Source organism: Hemitrygon akajei, chromosome 14 (assembly GCF_048418815.1).
Source record: "Hemitrygon akajei chromosome 14, sHemAka1.3, whole genome shotgun sequence".
Lineage (NCBI taxonomy): Eukaryota > Metazoa > Chordata > Chondrichthyes > Myliobatiformes > Dasyatidae > Hemitrygon > Hemitrygon akajei.
In genome coordinates this window covers 43,710,756-43,735,656 of record NC_133137.1, presented here as the reverse complement: position 1 = coordinate 43,735,656, position 24,901 = coordinate 43,710,756, and the positions used below count along the sequence as shown (strand labels likewise).

The 24,901-nt window shown below is 44.2% G+C and overlaps 1 protein-coding gene across 2 annotated transcripts in view; it reads left to right on the top strand.

Moving 5' to 3' along the window:
* dld (deltaD) overlaps nucleotides 1-24,901 on the top strand; it is a 76,901-nt gene that overhangs the window by 37,389 nt on the left and 14,611 nt on the right. The gene's annotated exons all lie outside the window — the stretch shown is intronic.

Below are 24,901 nucleotides of genomic sequence, written 5' to 3'. Positions count from 1 at the left end.
GCTATCATGTTTGCTGTTGTGTGCTGGGGCAGCAAGCTGAGGGTAGCAGACACCAGTGGAATCAACAAACTCATTTGTAAGACCAGTGATGATGTGGGGGTGGAACTGGACTTTCTGACGGTGGTGTCTGAAATCTCCTGGAGAGGGGAGAAGAGAGAATATCTGTGGTGGGTGGGACCTTTGATTATTCTGACTGCATTATTGATTACTGTGTATAGGAAATCGGACATCGGGTTGGGCATTAAGTAAAGGATTGGGACATGCTGCAATTGTATAAGTTGTTGTTGAAGCCACAGCTGGGGTTCTGTGTACAGTTTTGGTCACCCTTTTGATGTGTGTGGGAAAGATGTGGTTAAGCTAGAAAGAGTGCAGAGAAGATTTATGAGGATGTTGCCTTGTAAGGGTTGGAGGGATTGAATTATAGGGAGAGGTGGGCCAGACTAGATCTTTGTGCCTTGGAATGTAAGATAATGAATGGTCATCTGAGAAATGTTTAAAATTATATGAGGTATAGATAAGGTGGGTGGTGGTTTTCCCATCCCCATCTCCAGGGTAAGGGTATGAATTTAGTGAGAGGGGAAAGATTTGAAAGGGATCTGAGAGGTATCATTCTCACTAAAGAGGGTGGAGTCCATATAGCATGAAGTTGGATAAGTCGCCGGGACCGAACGAAATGTGCCCGAGGCTACTGTGGGAGGTGAGGGAGGAGATTGTTGAGCCTCTGGTGATGATCTTTGCTTCATCAATGGGGATAGGAGAGGTTCCGGAGGATTGGAGAGCTGCGGATGTTGTTCCTTTATTCAAGAAAGGGAGTAGAAATAGCCTAGGAAATTATAGACCAGTGAGTCTTACCTCAGTGGTTGGCAAGTTGATGGAGAAGATCCTGAGAGGGAGGATTAATGAACATTTGGAGATTTATAATATGATTAGGAATAGTCAGCATGGCTTTGTCAACGGCAGGTCGTGCCTTACGAGCCTGATTGAACTTTTTTGAGGATGTGACTAAACACATTGATGAAGGAAGAGCAGTAGATGTAGTGTATATGGATTTCAGCAAGGCACTTGATATGGTACCCCATGCAAGGCTTATTGAGAAAGTAAGGGGGCATTGGATCCAAGGGGAAACACGAGGAAATCTGCAGATGCTGGAAATTCAAACAACACACACAAAATGCTGGTGGAACACAGCAGGCCAGGCAGCATCGATAGGGAGAAGCACTGTCGACGTTTCAGCCCGAAATGTCAACGGCGTTTCTCCCTATAGATGCTGCCTGGCCTGCTGTGTTCCACCAACATTTTGTGTGGATCCAAGGGGATACTGCTTTGTGGATCCAGAACTTGCTTGCCCACAGAAGGCAAAGAGTGGTTGTAGACGGGTCATATTCTGCATGGAGGTTGGTCACCAGTGAGTGTCTCAGGGATCTGTTCTGGGACCCTTACTCTTTGTGATTTTTATAAATGACCTGGATGAGGAAGTAGAGGGATGGGTTAGTAAATTTGTTGATGACACAAAAATTGGAGGTGTTGTGGATAGTGTGGAGGGTTGTCAGAGGTTACAGCGGGACATTGATAGGATGTAAAACTAGGCTGAGAAGTGTGTTACGTACCCCGTAACTGGGTGTCTGACCAGCAGAGAAAGAAGAATCCGTTGGAGTCTGGTGGTACCAAACTAAAGATGTTTATTAGTAAACTACACAATACAATATCAAAAATACAAATATACATATAAAACAAGTTAGCAGTAATAAACCTAAAAGTGTAGGAATAATAATAATCAATAATAAACAAGCTTTATCGATGTCTAGGGGTAAATGAATTGTCATAGGAAAGTATAGAGTTCAGTTCATAAACGCTGAAGTAGTTATGGTTGTTGTATTGAAACAGTTGGAGAGAGAGCAAGCGAGATGTAACAGCAACAGTTGCGGGAGGCAAACCTTTTTGTGGCTTTCTTAATCCGTCGTATCGTTGTGGCCATTCAGTTATGACCCCTCTGGTCTTCAGCTAGACCGTTCTGTGGTGGACTCGTCACTCTGGCATGAGTGGACACACACACAGGTCCCCACCAGCCCTGCTGTAACACTGTGAGCTTTACTGACCGATCTCCTGGTTCGGTCTCCGAAGCCCCCACCTTTCTGTGGGTTCCCAACACTCAGTCAGTGTCCACTGGTGTGTCTGAAGGGTGTCTGTCCAGACCTGTCTTTTATCCCCACTCACGGGGTCTCAGCTATCCATCAACTCTGAATGACTGTGTCCATCAAATCAGGCCACTCCTGCTATCTCCTGAGGAATGTTAATGAGCAAAGTACAGTCCTTGTAGTGGAAGGTAAATAATCCAAGAAGAGTCATAATACAGTAAATCAACAGTCTCTCTCCCCCTCTTATCTGTAGCAAATGTTCTTGCCTGGGCTTTATCTCTCTCTCATGAGCAGCATAACAACAGCAATAGTTCGTAGTTCTCAGGAGGGGGGGTTGGGAATGGTTAACTCTGCACTCCATTGTCCATCAGGTCTCTTCATCACTCATAACAAGTGGCAGATGGAGTTTAACCCAGGTAAGTCTGAAGTGGTTCATTTTGGTAGGTCAAATATGATGGCATAATGATAAGACTCTTGGCAATGTGGAGGATCAGAGGAATCTTGGGGTCCGAGTCCATAGGATGCTGAAAGCAGCTGTGCAGGTTTGACTCTGTGGTTAAGAAGGCGTATGGTGTATTGGCCTTCAGCAATTGTGGGACTGAATTTAGGAACTGAGCGGTAATGTTGCAGCTATATGGGACCCTGGTCAGACCCCACTTGGAGTACTGTGCTTAGTTCTGGTCACCTCACTACAGGAAGGATGTGGAAGCCATAGAAAAAGTGCAGAGGAGATTTACAAGGATGTTGCCTGGATTGGGGAGCATGCCTTATGAGAATAGGTTGAGTGTACTCGGCCATTTTTCCTTGGAGCGAAGGAGGATGAGAGGTGACCTGATCGAGGTGTACAAGATGATGAGAGGCTTTGATCGTGTGGATAGTCAGAGGCTTTCTCCCAGGGCTGAAAGAGGGCACAGGTTTAAGGTGGTGGGGAGTAGGTACAGAGGAGATGTCAGGGGTAAGTTTTTTACTCAGAGAGTGGTGAGTGAGTGGAATGGGCTGCTGGCAACGATGGTGGAGGTGGATACAATAGGGTCTTTTAAGTGGCTTTTAGATAGGTACATGGAGCTTAGTTAAATAGAGGGCTATAGGTAAGCCTAGTAATTTCAAAGGTAGGGACATATTCGGCACAACTTTGTGGCCTGTATTGTGCTGTAGGTTTTCTCTGTTTCTATGTTAGAACAAGTGGCTAGGGAAAGTGCTTGAGGCAGGTACAATAGTGTCATTTAATCAGCATTTGCATAGGTACATTGGGGGGGGGGGGGTGAGCACAGGGAACTTGGACTAGCTGAGCAGCCATATTGGTCAGCATTGTCTGGTTGGGCTGAAGAATCTTTATCTGTACTGTCTATATGACATCTCCTAATCTACAAATCAATTTAGTGAACCTTTGCTTCAGTCTCTTTTTGACAAAGGGCTCAAATCTGAATGCAATATTTCAGATCTGGCCGCATCTTGGCCTTTTGACATTGCTGTCATATGAGCTTTAATGCATTGGTCATGATGTCAGATCTATTGGTCATGGTCTTTCAAGAATCACTTGATACTGGCATGGTCCCAGAGGACTGGAAGCTTGCAAATGTCACCCCACTCTTTAAGAAGGGAGGAAGGCAAAAGAAAGGAAATTATAGGCCAGTTAGCCTAACCTCAGTGGTTGGGAAAGCATTGGTGTCTTTTATTAAGGATGAGGTAACCATAGAACCATAGAACACTACAGCACAGTACAGGTCCTTCAGCCCTCCATGTTGTGCTGACCCATATATCGGGATACTTGGAGACTAATGATAAAATAAGTCAAAATCAGCATGGTTTCTGTAAAGGATAATCTTGCCTGACAAAGCTGTTAGAATTGGCCCTTGCCAATGCCAACACCTTTAGTTACTTCCCATTGTTTTCTATCAAAGTTGAGGCCTGCATTATTTTAAACATTGTTCCATCTGCCACGTTCTTACCCATTTATTTAGCCTCTTCCTATGCTAACAAATCTGTTAGAGGAAGTAGCAAGCAGGGTAGGCAAAGGAGAGGCAGTGGATATTATTTACTTGGTTCTTCTGGAGGCATTTGATAAGGTGCCACACATGAGGCTGCTTAACAAGATAAAATTCTATGGCATTGCAGGAAAGACACTGGCATGGATAGAGAAATAGCTGACAAGCAGGAGGCAGTGAGTGGGAATAAAGGGGACCTTTTTCTGGTTGGCTGCCAGTGACTAGTGGTGTTCCTCAGGGGTCAGTATTGGGACCACTACCTTTCACATTGTTTGTCATTGATTTAAATAATGGAATTGATAGCTTTGTGGCAAAGTTTGTGGATGATACAAAGATAGGTGGAAGGGTAGGTAGTGCTGAGGAAGCACTAGTGTGGATTATTATCTAAATGGGGATAAAATTCAAGTATCAGAGGTGCAAAGGGACTTAGGAGTCCTTGTGCAAGACTCCCAGAAGGTTAATTTACAGGTTAAGTCTATGGTAAAGAAGGCAAATGGCAAAAGAAATAGGCATTTATTTCAAGGGGAATAGAATATAAAAACAAGGAGATAATACTGAGCCTGCATAAGACAATAGTCAGGCCACACTTATTGTCAACAGTTTTGGGCCCTGTATCTCAGAAAGGGTGTGTTATCATTGGGGAGAATCCAGAGGAAGTTCATGAGGATTCTGGGAATGAAGGGGTTAACATATAAGGAGTGTTTGGCAGCTTTGGGCCTGTACTCACTGGAATTTAGAAGAATGCATGGGGGATCTCATTGAAACCTACCGAATGTTGAAAGGACTAGAGGACCAGATAGGGTGGATGTGGAGAGGATGTTTCCTATGGTGGATGTATCCAGAATTAGAGGGCACAGCTTCAAAATTGAGGGGCAACCTTTTAGAACAGAGGTAAGGAGGAATTTTTTTAACCAGAGAGTAGTGAATCTGTAGCATGCTCTGCTACAGGCAGTGGTATAGATGTCAAGTTCGTGGGTATATTTAAGGCAGAAGTTGTTAGTTTCATGATCGGTCAGGGCAGCAAAGGAAATGGCGGGAAGGCAGGTGTATGGTGTTGAGTGGGATCCAAGATCAACTATGATGGAATAGAATCTGGAAAACAAAAACAGAAAATGCTGGGAATACCCAGCAGCTCAGACTGCTTCTGTGGAAAGAGAAACAGTCAGTTTTGCAGATCCTTCATCAGAACAATGAAACTTGCTCAGTACTGTGTAACTCAGGTCTTTGGGTGATTTAATAAGTGGCTACGTGCTTCCCAGAATGTGAACAGTCCACAGTCCATTAAAAACAGACCACTATTCTGACTGACGTGCAGAGACCGTGTTCATTGTCCACACTTTATTTAATTTAGAGATACGTATGCCCTTTTCTGTTGGAGAAAGTGAGAGAGCTGCCTCACCATCCAAGGATCCCCGAAGTGCAAAGCGAACTAGAGATGGTTTGCTGTTTCTCAGTCTCCCTTTGCCAGGGCCAAAAATTGTAGTTGTCCATCATCAGGCCATTTAGCTGAAGGAACAAGCCAGGGCAAGTGAACCCTGCCCTTCATGACAAAATCGAGCCCAATTACAGAACTGATTGAAATGATACAGCTTTCATGAATTGGTCCAGCAACCCACGATGTGTTGTGGTGAAGTTGGCATGGGACTAACTGTGTGAAGGGCAGTGGGTGTAACAATGCAGGAGGTCAAGAGTAGAGAGATCAGAGTGGACTGGTGATTAAAAATGGAACTGGAAAGACAGGACTATTCCAGTGGACTCCACAAATAGTCACTCTACCTGTGCTTGCCTTCAGTATCAAAATCCCCTCCTACTTCAGATGCTTACACCTATATACATTATAGACACTCCTATACACCTCAGACACGCAAACTCCATTTCCACATAAAAACATAGAAAACCTACAGCACAAATTAGGCCCTTCAGCCCACAAAGTTGTGCTGAACATGTCCCTACCTTAGAAATTACTAGGCTTATCCGTACCCCTCTATTTTTCTAAGCTCCATGTACCTATCCAAAACTCTCTTAAAAGACCCTATCGTATCCACCTCCACCACCGTTGCCAGCAGCCCATTCCACTCACTCACCACTGTCCGAGTAAAAGAGAGACCACACATGTCATTTTGTCATGTGCACCCAATTCCCGTTTGTGCCAACTCCATAGACTTAGTGATGGAATCTGGAGCACAGACCAAACTGCTCGAAGAACTCAGTGGGCCAGTCAGCATCTGTGGAGGCAGAAGGGTGGTCAACATTGAAGATTTGGAATGTTGGCAAAGCCTCGACTATCCCTCTGCCTCCATGGGCACTGATCGGCACCCTAAGTCTCCAGCGGTTTAATTTTTTTTCTCCTTAAGCCCTTGTTTTGATTTAAGGCTCTCTTTAATTTCTCTGGTTAGCCACAGTTGAATCACACCTCAGTTTGGGATTTTGTTTTTAGAACATGTGCATTTTTTTTTAAAATGCTGGTCTCTGCCTGTCCCACATTGTTGTCTTCCTCAGTCAACCACACCAACTCCCCTCTTCTACCTTCATAGTTTGCTTTATTTAGAAAGTCTGATTTGATCCTTAATGTAAAATATTAAATACATTACATCAGTTCAATAGACTTGAAATGAAATGATCATAATCATAAAAAAATCAAAAAAACACAGATAAGATGTACATATCCCTGGTGCCAATGGATGGTGAGCACTTTCTCGAGATAGGCTTGATGTTGGAAGTGGCACCGAGCTTTTCATGGGGGCACTCTCTTGATGTTTCATCGATTAACCCACTACATCTCCAGAGGGCTCGACAATGATTTCTTGCGTCACAAAGTTCCCACTTTCTTGATGCTATCTGGGAGCCCAGGAGAGGTCTTTTTGCTTGATTCAAAGCCAGTGACAGCTTCTTTCTGCCACCTCTAATGTGGCCCTGATGGTTTGCTTAGTCTGACCATGGATCCCTAGCTCCTTCAGCAGTTTGATGGTGGATTTAGCTATAAATCCCCTACAACCACTTCTACAGGATTTCCAGCCCCGTTGCTGAGCTTTGGCTAGATCCGCATAGCGTAGCCTCTTGCATTTATATGCTTTAGCCACTGAATCCTCCCACGGGACGAGTTCCACGATGCAGAAGATCGGGGATGAGTTGAACAGAGAACCAAGTCTGGCCTAAGGTTGGCGGTAACAATTTCTGGTGAAAAGGTGAGTTGTTGATTGACATCTTCCAGCATTTTCCAGTCATGGGCCATGTTCATCTGTCTTGTATCTGACTTGGTGGGGGTAGATTAGTTGGTCTGTTCCCTCCCTCCCGGATGAATGCTGCTGGTGTCAGGGTGTTAGTTGTTCTGGGGGGCAGTGAGGTCATTGCTATCCTCTTGGTCTCAATTGGCGTTATCAGGCTCTTCAAGACCTGGTTCTAATGTCACGTGTATCTACCTTGTGTGAGGCTGGTTTTGCAGCTTGCCAGGGTATGATTGAGGGTTGCCAGAATCGGGCACAAGTTGGGCTCTCACTGAATCACCGGTGGAGGTTTCTTGTGAGGGAAACACATCATATGTAGCTCTGATGAGAAAGCTAAGTCTGTTTGCTTCCATCTCCCATATGTTCTTCCAGCTGACTTCCGTCCTCTCAATGCTTTCCCACTGCATCCATTGTCCCTGCTTAGCCCGGGAGACAGCCTTTGGACTTTTGTCTGACTATTCTTGTCACCGTACTTCCTTGACAACCATTTTCCTTTGCTCTGGAATTGTGGCCTTGTGCCAGGTGGGTCCACTTGCTGTCAGACAAAAGCTGCCCCTGCCCTGTTGGACTTGCCCCACAATGTCTCTATCCCCAAGGGCTGCTGTTGCTTGCTGCACCACATCAGCTGGGGTCCAATTCCGCCCATTTGATAAGGTCCGTGCAGTGTTACTGATGGTCTTCTCATGAGAGTCTTTGATTGTCATTGATTGACAAACCTCGGAATACCTGAATTTCTATAAGGCCAGTGAAAGGTCGTTCAAGGACTCCTTTACCATAGAGACTGATGTTACTGATGCACCTTTGGACACCGAGCCACTTCTTTACAAATAACACGGTATTTTGCTCAAGCTTTTTCATGGTTGTTGGTGAGACCTCACAGATGCTGAGTGGCCACATCCCCTGGGGTAGGAGTCCAAATTGTAAGCACTAGAGCTTTAGTTTTCCTGGCAGCATGGTCTTGTCGATGTTATCCAGGCTGCTGGCAATGTGTTGCTTTAGTTGCAGTACCTGCTCTTTGTCTTTGAGGCTGGCGTTGTACCACCTACCCACTGTTACGTAACCCCGTAACCAGGTAACTTACCAGCAAAGATAGCGGGATCAGCTGAGTCGGATGCTACTATTTTCAAACGTTTTATTCAAAAAGGGCACAAACGTATGGTTAATACAAAACATTCAGATCATATACATCGTCAAAACTCAATCCAAAACACCGGTGTAACAATAATCAATCAGAAATAAGCTCTATAGTTGTCTAGGGGTAATACTGAATCCAATTGAAATATAAAGAGTCACTCAGAAGTTTGCAGGCTTTTCCCTTTTGGGAACCGCTGGGGTTTTCACGTTGTAGAGAGAGAGAGATGATTTAGAAAGGATAAACACTTGCCCGTTGTCTTTGCAGAGCAAATCCTTGGAATCAGGGGAGCAGGCTTCCCCGTTGTTAGTTAAAAGCAGTCTTTTGTTGGTTCTAGCCACAGATTCAAAATTTGGAATCTAACGCACGTGGCTTCCTTCAAAATGGCTTCCAGCTCCCACGGGAATCGGTATCGTGCTTCCTTGGTGTCTCCTTGGTGCGTCTGAGGGTTTCCCCCCCTCAGACCCTCCTTTATACTTCTTCACGGGATCGCAGGTGTCAATCAGGTTGCAGGTAATGCGATCTCTCTCTCAACCAGCCCACTTTGCCCGAGGGCTTTTCACGTGGTCTCCATGAGACAATAGTCAATGTCGCCTTTATTCTGCTTCTTGGGAGAACGTGGCCTTCCGCACGTCTCTCTCTCTCTCTCTCTCCCATTTTCCTGTGTCTATTCAGCACGTCTCTTTCTCTCTTGGGTCAGTTGACCCCCCCTCGACTAGGGCTCTTGCGATTCTCACAAAGGAGGGGGCCGAGGGCATAACACCCACGCTTTTGTCAGGCTGTTCAGACACTGTTGGAGTTGGGTCATCTCCAAATCATAGGGCAAATCAGGTTCTTCAGCCCATGCAGTCCATGCCAAACAGTTATCCTGCCTGGTCCCATCAACCCACACGTGGAACATAGCCCATGCCCTCTATACCCTTCCCATCCATGTACTTATCCAGAGTTCTCTTATATGTTGCAATGAAACAACAAATTTCCACTGGAAGCCCATACCACACTCACCACGCTTGAATGGAGATGTTCCTCCTCAGGTTTCCCTTAAATATTTTACCTTTCACTCTTAACTTTTGACCTCTAGTTCTGGTCTCACCCAACATCAAGGGGAAAAAGCCTTCTTGCATTTACATTATTATATATCCCTCAATCTTGTGTAGGAGCTATGTGGGGGGAGTTGCACATTAGTGGGGGTGTAGTACAAGTGAAGGGAATAAGTTGTGTATTCTTGCTTATTTCATTGCATTTTATAGTGTGAGACCAGCAGAGGTAATTTTTTTGCTGACCACTGAATATCGCTGAGATAATGCTCAATAAATTTTAATTGTATATTTGCTAACTCTTTGGAAAAGTCATTTCATTACAGGTGAGGGTGCGTCATGCAAGTTTAATAACTGTGGCTGTCAAAGGCTCACGACAAATGTTTTGATTTTGGATTAGTTTTGCTAATTTTTGCTAACTTTTTGTCACCAAAGTTTTCGACAGTTATACCAAACAAACATCAGCAGTTGGATATGTCGAAATTAGAAGCACAGCAGTTTGGAGCAACTTGCACAAGTAACAACCTTTTGTTGATTTACACTTTGTGTTTTGAATTAGAAACATTGTTTTGAATAATCAGACATTGCCATGTCCAACAAGGTTGAACAGAAAAGCTGTGTAGTGGTGCTTTCCTGAAATGTTTGACCCTCAGTTCTGTTGAAAAGACCGAAGAATTAAACTAATCACTTTCTTTGTTGAAAAGCTGAATTGAAACTGCCATTGTCTTGTCTGATTTGCGCACTTGCAAGGCAAAATATCAAGCAGTACTAATCAAGGCAACTGGATTTGCTGTGTTGTCTGGAAGACATTTCGCCACTCATCCGAGAGGTTTCTTCAGTTCTGATCCATGGTGGGAAGTTTTCCGGTTTATAAAAGTAAAAAGCCTTGTTTCAGGGTATAGGGATCACATGAGGGTTGTTAAGAGTCATAGATGTAACGAGAGAGTCATTAGTCTTGTCTTTGCATGAATGAAGGTGTGAACTGTTGTGGAGACACTGGGGTACAGATGTTAGGACTACATTGTAAGTAGCTGATAGGTGATGTCATACTCCACCCCCTCTGTTCAGGGATGGGTTTTCCAGTTTGACAAAGATGGCTTCTTTAACTTCTCTTTCCAACTATATGCCCTCCCTGTCCAAAATGTGCACGTTGTTATCATCAAAAGAGTGTCCTTGTCCTCTGATATACAGCCGAGTCTTGACCTGAGGTGTTGGCCCTCCTATGATGTGTCATCCGTTTGTGAAATGGTTGTTTTATCTCACCGATATACAGATCTGTGCAGTTCTCATTGCATTGGATAGCATATACAATATTGCTCTGTTTATGTTTGGGTGTAGGATCCTTGGGCTGGACAGGTTTCTATCTGTGTAAGTTTAAATAACACAGGGATTTGGTGTTCGTTGAAAATCCTTCTGTTTCTCTGAAACTCCAGCTACATATGGGATGACTCTGTTTTTCCGTTTGCTTGCTCCTTGCCTCTTGACTGTTGGGCTGATGTTCCGGCTGGTTCTTGTTGCTGTCTTGATGAAGTCCAGTCAGGCTAGCCGCAAGTTTTCAAGGCTTCTCTCAAATACTTGTGTTCCTTGTCTTTAGCTGTAATGTTGGTGGCACATTCTTGGCGCGGTGACGTAGTGTTCTGATAACCCCCAACTTATGTTCTAATGGGTGATGAGAGTCAAACTGTAGGTACTGATCCGTGTCGGTTGGTTTCCTGTAAATTTCAATATCGAGATGTCCATTTTCTTTGATAAGTACTGCACAGTTTATTGTTCTTCACATTGCCTCGTGTAAATTTGATGTTATATCCACAGAGTTGATGGATACCACCTGATGGATTTTGACCTTGACCCAGGTGTCATCCACATACCTGAATCAATGACTGGGTGATGTTCCATGGAAGGTATTCAGGGCTGTCCTTTCTACTTCTTCCATGTATACCTTGGCTACAATAGGAAACACCAGTGAACCCATGGTGCACCTGTGTTTCTGCCTGTAGAAGATATCTTTGTATTTGAAACAGGTAGTGTTGAGTCAAAGGTCGAGTAGACTACATACCTGATCCGAGATGAGTGTGGTTCTACTGTCCAGGGTACTATCCTGACGTAACCGTTTTCTTACTGTCTTAATGTGAATAAAATTTTATTCACGGATGAGAATGAAATGTAACCTCATATAGCCTCGATAAAGTTCTTGGAATTTTGGATATGGTGTGGAGTGAGTGTGGTGCGGATGAATGGCGAAACGTCTTCTAGACAACACAGCCAGTCCGGTGGCTTTGATTTACTATTGCTTGGTATACAATGACCTGCATGACTTAGAACCTTCATAGACATACGGAAGGCAAAATGAGTTCAGCTGTGTCGTTTTCGTTTTTAAGAGATCCTTATGCACTTGATGCAAATGCAATACGCTGACTTGTGTGAATGATCACAGTTCTTTATTCAAGCGAGTACGAGCTTTTGGAGGATCACTTAACAAACTTCGCTGTGCTTGCAGAGCCCTGTCAAGTGATGCTCTCCAAATAAGGGAACAGTCCTCCATTTTATAGGGTTTTACACCACAGCCAGTCATGTATGTAAGATACAATTTTTAGCAACCCCCACAGTCACGTGCCTAGTAATAGTGATAGTATGAGACAAAGACCACATAATCACCTAAAAGCAGACGTAAAGGTCAGCCATCTGGGAACAATGCGTGCGATTAGATAGTTCCTTATTTTTCAACTGTAGTTGTGATTCCCTCATGATCACATGAATTAATCCCTCTCCAACACATGTTATTCTCCCAGCTGGCCTGTTTAGATTTATTCGTTGTTTCCTTAGCAGTCCTCCTCCACGTGGATATTAAAATGTTCCATTTAGTTCCCACATTACTTTTCCAAATTGCCTCTTCTGCTTTTGTACATTTATCTACGTCCCAAGTTCCTCCTATTGGCCAAATTTCATTTTCCAATTTTTTATTTGGACCTGCTGAGAAGCGTCTGAACCGTTCCTCATCTTTGGGATTTTCCCGACATAACCGATACAGAAGGGTTCCAACACCTGACTTATCCAACCTCTGTCCCATTCTTAAAGTACCAACCTCTTAACTTATCTCTATATACTAGTCCAGTGTCTTTGCTCTTCACACCCACTTCAGGGTCCTGACCTTCACGTGGGGGATTTCCCCTCTTAACAACTGGTCTAAGGCAGGGTGGTTGAGACAGACACTGTAATTATCTTTTTTCTTATGTACTATGTTCCGGGGCCTCGAACCCCACTATCGGAGTACTCTAACCTCCTTCTCACTACCAGAGGACTAACATCCTTTTCATTACTAGAGGACTCTAACCTCCTTTTCTGAAAACTTACAGTTCTGAGGACATAACCTCCAAACTCCAGGGGGACTCGAACCTCCCTGAGACGAACCCGTTGGCGTCCAAGTGCGTAAGTTATCTCAGGGATTCCGTCAATACAGAGACCTTGGGGACGAGGGGTCAACTGAATGATAGGTTAATGAGAGAGATCAAGGTAAATCTTACCTTGTGGGCCCATCCGTCTCATGTCACAGTCACAGAGGCGATCACTTATTCAGACTGCCTAGGAGTTCCATATATGTTGGAATCCCATCCTCGTTGCCAGTTGTCGGCTTTGTTTTTATGAGATCCTTACCCACTTGATACAAACACAATACGCCGACTTTTGTGAATGATCACATTTCTTTATTCAAGCGAGTACAAGCTTTTGGAGGATTACTTAGATAACTTTGCTGTGCTTGCAAAGCCCTGTCAAGCAATGCTCTCCGAATAAGGGAACAGTCCTCCCTTTTATAGGGTTTTACACCACAGTCGCGTATGTAAGATACAATTTTTGGCTACCCCCACATTCACATGCCTAACAACAGTGATAGTACAAGACAAAGACCACTTCATCACCTAAAAGCAGAGGTAAAGGTCAGCCACCCGAGTACAATGTGTACGATTAGATAGTTCCTTATTTTTCAACCATAGTTTCTTTAGCCTTAGTTCAGCATTTTCAGAGAACAGAGTATAATTAGATTGACAAGGAAGTCCGTGGCGTAGCTTAGCATCTAATTTCTTACATGTCAGCAGAGCAAATTAATCCTTTAACCCTTATACATCTCATTCCCTCCTTTTATCATTCCATGATAACCAACTAAATGGGGGCTGAGAAGGGCGCTGCCAGCTTATTCATAAGGATCTTACAGCCAGTATTTAAGCAAATTATTAATACACAACGTACAATGATTATAACAACAAGAATAACTAGCCCATGCAGTAGTTAGGATCCCCAGGATCCTCCCAGAAGCCACCCTAGCCAGCCATCTCCTTTCTTAGGACCCTGCCTGAAATCATCTAATTGTTTCTTAATAGACTGCATGGCATGGGTTATGTTGTATGATTCTTCCGTAACATGAGTGATACATTTATCTCCTACTAAAGTGCACATCCCCCCCGGGCTGGGCCAACTAATAGTTTACTGCATACCTAATCTGTTGTGCGTAGAGCCTTAACTCTACCAATTCCAATTCCCGATTAACCGCTTCTAGTCCCCTCATCGTACTGTTTCCCAGGATAGTTAACCCACAAATGAAGAGCCCCCAGGAACCCATAGCCAAGGGAAGATCCCAGTGTTACTGGGTCCTTCCCATCCGCACAAAATTCCTCACTAATGACTCGGGTAACTATTCTGCGGCAGGTATGTGCTGTCTGCGGACAGGGAACAGTGAGTGGCTCAATTGTCCCTACAGCAGATAGAACGGGGAGAGTCAGGGTGGCTGTGGTAAAGGTCCTGTTGAGGAGAAACACAAATCCTCTCTTAGCTCGGTAGCACTTCACTCTCTTATTTCCATTCCTGGTCAACTGCTGTTTGTGCCAATTTTGGGCAGTGCGGTATGGAGCGAAGTCTGACGTGTTATAAGGATACGTCTGGGAGTTTGATGTCACGAGTTCCATTGCAGTGTCCGCTCATAAACTATATTCCAGCAGTAATGTTCAGACATTTCTCCTCATTACAGGTACAAATAAACCACCCATCCTTAATCTGACAGTTCGAGTGGATACAGTGTCTCCTGACACAGGAGGAATTGTCGAGACCAGAGCATATACACAGCCTGTAAAGCAGTGGGGGTAGTAGCTCTAGGGATCAGAACAGTTAACTCTTTTAAGTCTGCTCTAGGGGCTGGTTCCTGTACAGTTAGGGTTAGGGGACCAAGATCTATTGGAAAACATCAACTCTACGCATTGCCCTGATGTCCCTCTCCTAAACCTGCCTGTTCTCCCCACACGGGGCATCAGAAGTGTCTGTGGTGTACAAACCTTTAGGGTCCCATCCCGGGGTGGCTACAAATAATGCCTCTACTGACTGGGCAAGCGAATAACACACAGTTCGATTACCATGCAAATGTATATGAGCTTTATAAAACAAATTGTCCTCCAGCCCTAATACCACGAAGGCAGCCATGATATCGTAGAGCGTAAGAGCAGTCTTAAAGCCATCTGAGGGGCCCATCGTAACTTCAGATGGATCCAGCGACTCTGTCCTTGAACTTTGACTGCATTTGGCGTCTGAAGGAGTATCTGGAATGGCCCTTTCCACCTGGGTCCAAGCTTGGGGCAGTCCCAGGCCTTGATCAACCTGAGGTCTCCCATTTGCAGACTGGGCGGTTCATTCTGGTTGTCTGAATCTTGATTCATGGTTTGTGGTGGTGGTCCGAAGGTGTACTTTACCTGTGAATGGAGAAACTTTAGAGATGAGGTTAGCTGCTGAAAGTATCTTTGCATTTCCTCTCCAATAATATTTAAATCTATTTGGGCTGGTGGGTCTGTGTTGGCATCCCAAGTATGGTTGGCCATAAATTATTTCTGTGGCCGACAGTCCAGTGGTTGAGTGTGGGGTAATTCTCATGTGATACAGGGCTAAAGGCAAGACCTTCAACCAGTTGAGGCCTGTTTCAGACATTAACTTAATTAGTTTGATTTTAAAGATCCCGTTCTCCCTTTCCACTATTCCTGCCTCCTGAGGGTGGTTAACACAATGGAATTGCTGCTGGATATGCAGCACCTCACATAACTCTTTGTTGATCTTCCCTACAAAGTGGGGGCCATTGTCTGAACTAATCTGTCGAGGCACTCCAAACCTCGGTATGATCTCTGTCAGTAGTAATTTTACCACCGTTGAGGCTTCAATCCATCTACTAAATACATCAATAATAGAAGACAATACTTATGGCAATGTACATGCGGCAATTCAATAAAATCAAGCTGAATACGCTCAAATGGGCCACCTGGTTACACACCACACTCCTTGACCAGCATTATTTTGCTAGCATGTTAGACATGATCTGACACGCGCTTGGGCTGCCTCAGCCAGTTGGGGGTGCCACCAGGTACGTAACACCAGGTACTCATTCCCTCCTTGCCAAGGTGGGTATCAGTATGAAGGCAGTCAATAAGCATTGGTAACAAAGCATCAGGTATACACACTTGGCAAACTGGAGTGATCCAAAGGCTTTTTGATGAACACCCATGCATCTTCCATATTTGTTTTTCTGAGTCAAGGGCGTACCCCTGTAAATGCTGCACAGTGACAATGTCTGGTATGCCCGTTGTTTTCGAGGCAGGTGAACGATTTAGTGCCTGCCGTTTCATTGAGGACACAATAGAATTGTGAACTGTTGCAGTGTTTTTGGCAGCTTGATCAGCTCTGGCATTACCCTAACTGAAGTCCGTATTGTCCATTACATGGGCAGCACATTTGATTATGGCCAATTGCTTGGAGAGGAGGATGGCTTTGAGGAGATTTTGGACATACAGTATTGGCAGACCAGACATGTCAGGAAGTACCTCCATTTTATTCCCGTATGATAATAGGGCTTGGCATTTCAACCTTAATTCCTTATTTTGTCTCTCTTTTCTCAACCTTTCCTGTCTTTCTTTATTCGTAACATAATCCTCACACTGCCGCTTCAACACCTCCCACGACTTAGGGTTTCCGTCATGATCACATGAATTAATTCCTCTCCAACGCGCGTTATTCTTCCAGCTGGCCTGTTTAGATTTATTCGTTATATCCACAGCAGTCTTCCTCCACGTGATATTAAAGTTTTCCATTTAGTCCTCGCATTATGTTTCCAAATTGCCTCTTCTGCTTTTATACATTTATCTATGTCTCAAGTTCCTCCTATTGGCCAAATTTCATTTCCCAATTTTTCATTTAGACCTGCCAAGAGGCGTCTGAACCGTTCCTCATCTTTGGGATTTTCCCGACATAACAGATACAGAGGGGTTTTGACACCTGATTTATCCAACCTCTGTCCCATTCTTAAAGTCCCAACTTCTTAACTTATCTCTATATACTAGTCCAGTGTCTTTGCTCTTCACACCCACTTCAGGGTCTTGACCTTCACGTGGGGGATTTCCCTTCTTAACCGGTCTAAGGCAGGGTGGTTGAGACAGACACTGTAATTATCCTTTTTCTTATGTTCCGAGGCCTCGAACTCCACTATCAGAGGAGACTAACCTCCTTCTCACTACTGGAGGACTCTAACCTTATTTTCACTACCGGAAGACTCTAACCTCCTTCTCACTACCGCGGGACTCTAATAAGGACTCTAACCTCCTTCTCATTACCGGAGGACTCTAACCTCCTCCTCACTACTGGAGGACTCTAACCACCTTCTCACTACCAGAGGACTAACATCCTTTCAGTACTGCCGGCAGCAGGAGATGACACCAGTTTGAAGAAAATGGTGAGGGTTGTTTGCCTGGCAGCATTTTGTTTTTCAGCATAAATTTGCTTGTAGGGAGGAACGCTTAACTGCAGGGAACGACTGAAATGCTGACTGTGTTCTAAACTTGGGGCCATATCCATCGCCATTGCCAAGTGTTCCGCAGCCTTAAAAAACTCTGCCATTTGCTTCACCGTAAAATCCTTCACCTAGAACTTGACACTTTCTTCTTCATTGTTATCACCTTCAGTCTGAGTTAAATGCAGAAGGTCTTCTGCACTTAATTCTTCGTCATGAGAATCCAGGAGATCTACCACGTCAGCAGTCTCGAGGTCTGAGAATCCTTCCCCACCAATTTTACGGCTCAGGGCCACACAATCCTGGACAGCGGCTGTGAAGGCAGGGAGCCCCTTGAGGGTGTGCACACACTCCACCCAAATTGATTTGCACACTCCATTGAGAGTGGAAGACCTGACCTCTATCCAGGATTCATCAATGTTGTTGATGGCATGTCTGATGTTGAAGGACTTCCACCATTCCCTCACCGTTGGTAAACTCCCGGTATTTTCAAAATTGTCTGTTGCTTGCAGCATCTGAGAGATTGTTCGCCGTAAAAAATATGCCTTGAATGTGGCTATCACACCTTGCTCGAGTGGTTGCATTAGCGATGTTGTGTTAGGCGGCAGGAAAGCACTGTTATGTTAGGATGAATGCTGTCCAAATGTTTAGGATGGGCTGGCGCATTGTCAAGCAACAAAAGAACTTTAAAGGCAAGATTCTGTTCCTGGCAGTAACGTTCAACGTTAGCTGCCCAGTGGACAGGAAGCATATTCTTACTCAAACCCTTAACAGCATGGGGGTTTAGTGAATAGTAAACTAAGAGAGGCTTCATCTTACAGTCTGCTTCGGCATTGGAACACATAAGCAAAGTCAATCTATCCTTCGCTGCCTTGAACCTGGCGTTTTTTCATCCTTACTTATGTAAGTGTGTTTCGGCATACGCTTCCAAAAAAGCCCGGTCTTGTCTGCATTAAACACCTGCTTTGGTATGATGCCTAACTATCATAGCTCGCAACTGTACAGGGTAGTGTTCAGCAGCTTTGTGGTCAGCACTAGCTTGCTCACCACGCACAGCTAAGTTGTGAAGCATGTGAGGATTAACAAACTTAGAAAACCATCCCCTACTTGAATTAAAGCTAACAATATGACTTGACACTTCCTCACTAGCCTCTGAACAAAGGCGACCATAAATTTCCAAAGCTTTCACAGGAAGATGATTGAAACTAAGTGTTGTTTTTCTCTTTGTTTTGTGCTCAATGTACAAACTCAACATTTTCTCCATTTTTATCATAATTGGGTTACTCACTTTGGCAACAATCTTTGAAGACATTTGTGATGAATCAATCACTGCACTTTTTATTTTCTCAGCATTTTCCTTTATGTTTCTGATCGTGGACTCACCCAGGCTGAAGTAGCATCCCAGAGCTGTGTTACCTTCGCCTGACGCTGCCCTGTTTATAATTTCCAACTTTTTTTTCAAGTGTTAAAGCGATTCTCTACTGCTTGGCTAATGGCCCAGGACTTGACATCGGACACTTAGGAGGCATAGTTAAAAATTTCAAGCACAAAATCACTGCACCATAGGTTAAAAACAACAAAAGTTTAAGAGCACAGGATCACACATCCACACGTTGCCAAAACCATTGCGAGACTGGCAGGAGTGAGACTGTGAGGCGTGCGCACATGACTTGTATTGGCGGGAAAGCGGTGCTTCTTGTCCCAACAGTGAGACTGTGAGGCATGCGCACGTGACTTGTATTGGTGGGAAAGCAGTACTCCTTGCATAACTGTGAGTTTTGGACGCATATAAGGAGAAATTGGTAGAAATAGGTTCCTTGCATAACTGTGAATCTGCTTTGTCTGAAGATGCATATAACGAGGATAGTGTGTATCTAATGGTCGTACAGGGACTGGTGATCATGGTTGCTCATCAATATAACATCCCAGCACCTCTGCTCACTTCATATATGCTCTGGCCTACAAGGCTAATGTTCCAAAAGTTCTTTCTCCAACCCTATCTACCCGTGGCACCACTTTCTAAGAATTATGGACCTGGATATAAGTTGCCAAATCACGTAAGTCTACCACACTCCTAGTGCTCCATTGTTTAAGTCATACCCTGATAATGTCCTCCCAAAGTGCAACACCTCACTTGTCTGCATTAAATTCCATTTGCCATTTCTCCACCTGGTCCAGATCCCGCTGCAAGCTTTGATAACCTTTCTTAACCTTTCTACACCCCCAATCTTGGTATCATCTGTAAATTTGCAGCTCCAGTTTATCACATTATCATCCAAATCAACGATATAGATGACAAACAACAGGCCCAGCACCAGTCACTGCAGCACACCACAATCCTTCAGTCAGAGAGGCAACCATCTACTACCACTCTCTGGCTTCTCCCGCTAAGCCAGTGTTGAATCCAATTTACTGCTTCTTCCTGAATGCTGAGTGACTGAACCTTCTGATCCAGCCTCTCATGCAGGACTTTATCAAAGGCCTTACTAAAGTCCTTGTAGATAAAGTCCACTTTCCACCCTAATTTGCCTAAACACAGCAAGCACATCTTCTGTAATCTGTGTATGGTCCATGACCTCAATGCCTTTTTGCCTCAATTCTGTAGACACTCTGGCCATCTCCCGAGTAAATACAGATGCAAAAAATCCATTTTAAGATCTCCCCCCATCTCTTTCAGCTCCATGCATAGATGACCACCTGATACTCAAGTGGAGCAACTTTCTCAAGTTCAAGTTCAACAAAACAAAACACATTGATGAATGTAGAGCAGTGGATGTAGTGTATATGGATTTCAGCAATGTATTTGATAAGGTTCCCCATGCAAAGCTCATTCAGAAAGTAAGGAGGCATGGGATCCAAGGTGACCTTGCTTTGTGGATCCAAAATTGGCTTGCCCACAGAGGGCAAAGGGTGGTTATAGATTATTTGTATTCTGCATGGAGGACAGTGACCAGTGGTGTCTCACAGGGATCTGTTCAGGGACCCCCTGTGATTTTTATAAATACCTGGATGAGGAAGTGAAAGGGTGGGTTAGGAAGTTTGCTGATGACACTAAAATTGCGGGTGTTGTGAATAGTCTGGAGAGTTGTCAAAGGTTTCAGTGGGACATTGATAGAATGCAGAACAGGGCTGAGAAGTGGCAGATGGGGTTCATCCTAGATAAGTGTGAAGTGATTCATTTTGATAAGCCATATTTGAAGACAGAATACAATATTCTTGGCAGTGTGGAGGATCTGAGAGATCTTGGGGTTCGCGTCCATAGGACACTCAAAGCTGCTGTGCAGGTTGACAGTGTTGTTAAGAAGGGTTATGGTGTGTTGGCATTTATCACCTGTGGGATTGAGTTCAAGAGCCATGAGGTAATGTTACAGCTATTTAAGACCTTAGTTAGACCCCATTTGGAGTATTGTGTTCAGTTCTGGTTGCTTCACTACAGGAAGGATGTGGATTCTTTAGAAAGAGTGCAAGGGGAGATTTACAAGGATGTTGCCTGGATTGGAGAGCATGTCTTATGAGAATAGGTTGGGTGAACTTGGCCTTTTCTTCTAGGAGCGATGGAGGATGAAAGGTGACCTGATAAAGGTGCATAAGATGATGAGAGGCATTGATCAGGTGGGTAGCCAGAGGCTTTTTTCCCAGGGCTGAACTGGCTAACACAAGGGGGCATAGTTTTAAGTTGCTTGGAAGTAGGTACGAGGGGGATGTCAGAGGTAAGTTTTTCACACAGAGAGTGGTGGGTGTGTGGAATGCACTGCCAGCAAAGATGGTAGAGATGGATACAATAGGGTCTTTTAAGAGGCTCTTTGGTACATGGAGCTTAGAAAAATAAAGGGCTATGTGGTAGGGAAATTCTAGGCTGTTTCTGGAGTAGGTTACATGGTTGGCACAACATTGTGTTCAAGTTCAATTATTCAACTATACACATGTAATTAGCTAAATGAAGCCACATTCCTCTGGAGCCAAAGTACAAAACAAAACAAACAGTCACACCCAGAACATATGGCACAAATAATTATGATAGATGAAAAACAGTGAGAAAAATTTTGTAAAGATAATAATCTAACCTATCCGAGTGTCATAGCCTGTAGATTGATGATGCATGAATGTTGTCCTGGAGTCACGTTTCTGCAGAACAAGCATGTAGCAGTTTCCCATATCGAGCAATGCAGTTGCAGTCAAACACAATCCAGCTTGTGTTCCGCTGCATAAACACTGGACGGCAGCACCGCCAGGAGGGGCCAGCCACCAACCCAGCAGCACACAGCCAACTCCGGTGTCCTCTTCCTCAGAGGCTGCAACAGGCAAACCTGAGGCATGGATGAGAGCAGCTCCCCTGCTGTGAAATTCACTAATATCAGATTCATAGTACAGTCGGCCCTCCTTATCCGTGGGGGATTATTTCTGGGACCCCCAGCAGATACCAAACAACGCAGATGCTCAAGTCGCTTATTTAACCTGTCTCAGTGTGGTGGACTTTAGGACCCGATGGAGCTTGGGACCCACCACCCGCACTGTTCCATTGATGGAAAATGATCACGATTGAAAATAAAGTGGAAGTAATAAAGCGTTCGGAAAGAGGTGAAACGCCATCGGTCATTGGAAAAGCATTAGGCTACAGTCGGTCAACGATCAAAACAATGTTTAGGGCAATGGATAACAGAGCAACTATCTACCATTGCCAGTTACTGCTACAATACAGAGATCGCCCAAAATCAAACCTTCATGAAAATCTGCTGGTTAGATTGCGCGACCTCGGCTTGCTGAAGGAATCGGGCCTGCAGTCTTCAGAGTCGCCTGATGCCGGTGGCCGTAGTTGGGGACATCGCAAGTGGTGTGCAAGGAAGCGGAAGCGAGGCAAGCGGGTAGGAGTCTGTGCCAGGAAAAAAGCAAGCCCTAGCTGGCCGGCTCTCCCATCTGTTCAGCTCTCCAATGGACATTAAATTGGACTACATCTGTGGCAACGAAATACTCAGCGGGAGTACAGAAATGGACAGAATGCTGGACGCCACCATTCAGCTGATTATGTAACAGATTTTCCCCCAAGCCATCGGACTACCAACCTACTGACCTCTGCCTATTGTCTTGTTTATTATTTATTGTAATGCCTGCACTGTTCTGTTACTTTATGCAGTCCTGGGTAGGTCTGTAGGCTAGTGTAGTTTTTGTGTTGTTTTTCGTAGTTCAGTGTAGTTTTTGTATTGTTCATGTAGCACCGTGGTCCTGAAACACATTGTCTTGTTTTTACTGTGTACTGTACCAGCAGTTATGGTCGAAATGACAATAAAATGTGACTTGACTGGAGAATAATGGAGCATGTGAAGGTCCTGCCCCGATGAAAGCTACAATTATTACTAAACAACGCAGTGGTTTAATTATTGAAATACATATGTTTCTTAAGTGTTTTATATGCATAGAAAGGTAAAATATATACTATATACTAAGACAAACGTTTGACTAACTGACGCTAAATAATACTGGTTGTACCTGTTCCGACTTAGAGAACTTACGATCTTTTTCTCGATTCTTGATCTGTGGTACCTGTGCACATCCTCCTGTATACTTTAAATCATTTCTAGATTATTTATGATACCTAATACAATGTAAATGCTACGTAAATAGTTGTTACACTGTATTGTTTAGGGAATAATGATGAAAAAAGAACTCTACATGCTGAAACGACAAGTGCTGGAGAGAGAACTTCCAGGATTTCCCGATCCGCCGTTGTTGAGGGCAGACTGTATTCTACATTACCAATGTCCAACAGGCTTCTTAAGGTTGTTGTAGCCAGGGGTGGTAATGGGACAAGCTCTCACTATCTATTAAATGCTCCCAATGATGTGTCTCAAATAGCCTCTGACAACCAAGTCCAGCTCCTGGCCTTCACATGTGGCTTAGCTGTTTCTACTGACAGGTGAAGGGGCAAAGGCAGGTTACTGGCACCTTAAAACCAGTGGCTTTGGGCAGATGGGACTCCTCGGCTGTGGTTGGCAGCTCATATAGGAGAAGGAAAACTCTGATCTCAAACCTCCACTGACTTGTGGCTACACCTACTCAAGGGGAAGGCTTTGAAAGTAAACCCCGAGGAAAAGTCCTGAGCTAGAGTCCCTAAGGGAGTCCTACATTGAGATTGATGTTGCTGGTGCCAAACTGTATTGGTCTCCGCTGTTCCTTTGGATTCATTAATTGCATGGAGAGGGAAAGCCCGCTATATGGACAACAGCTTGCTCTCCATACCATACTGCCCTGGTTTGCATATCCCATAAACAGCTGGGACGCAACATCCATGGTCAATGCCAATCAATGGAGGGCCTCAATGTCCAATAGGACCGTACAGTCACAATGAAACACTGCCTGATGCCATCTTCCCTGGGTAGCTGAAGCAGGCTGCAACATGACACATAACAAATTCAGCTCCACCAATTCATTATTAGGGTAGATCTGCAGAATGAAAACCAGCAGTGTCAGAGGTAAAGGACAAATAATTACATCTTTGGTTGGACCCAGAGAGGCCTTTGCATCTGAGCGAGTGGCTATACTTTTGCTCTTGATGTACTTGTCCTTGGAATTCTCCTTCACCTTGTGTGCCAGAGCAGCCTCATGTTTTTTTCAGCCTTCTTGATTTCTCTGTAAGTGTTCTCTTGCATTTCTTACACTTTTCAAGTACTTCATTTGTACTGCTTATACTTGGTACATACCTCCTTCAACTGGGCCTCAAACCAAGGTTCCCTAAACCCGTTAGCCTTGCCTTTTATTCTAATTGGAACATTCAAACTTAGTACTCTCAATATTTCACTCTTGAAAGCCTCCCACTTAGCAAGCTTCCTTTTCTGGTGCCTTCAAAATTGGCCTTTCTGCAATTTAGAATCTTTAACCCGAGGACCAGTCATACCCTTCTCCATAAATTTCTTGAAACTAATGGAATTATGATAACTAGATCCAGTGTTCCCATACACTCACTCCTGTCATCTGCCCTTCTCGTTCCCTAATAAGATGTCCACTATCATTCTCTTTCTAGTTGGAACTCTTTATATTGATTAAGGAAGCTTTCCTGAACACATTTGAAACTCTCCCATCCAATCCTTTGACAGTGTGGGAGTTCAGTATGTGGAAAGTTAAAATCACCTACTATCATTTTTCTTACAACTGTATGCTCTCTTAAAATTTGTTCCTCTAAATCCAGTTGACTATTGGGAGGTCTATAATATAATCCCATTAACACGGCTGTCCCTTTTTTTATTCCTCAGTTCCTCCCATGTGTCCTATTCTAAGCCCTCGAGTCTGCCCTGTCACTGCCATGGCATTTTCCCTGATGAGTAATGCCATCCCTTTGTCGTTAACACCTCACCCTCTATCATGCTTAAAACAACATAACCTGGAACATTGAGCTGCCAGTCCTGCCCCTCCTGCAACCATGTCTCCCTAATAGCTGGACTATCATAATTTCACTAGCTGTCCATGTGCTGAACTCATCACCTTACCTCCTTGCATTGAAATAGATGCAACTCAGTACATTAGTCCCATTGCGCTCAACCTTTTGGTTCCTGTCTTTATATGTAGGCTAAATATCTACTGTCCCCACAG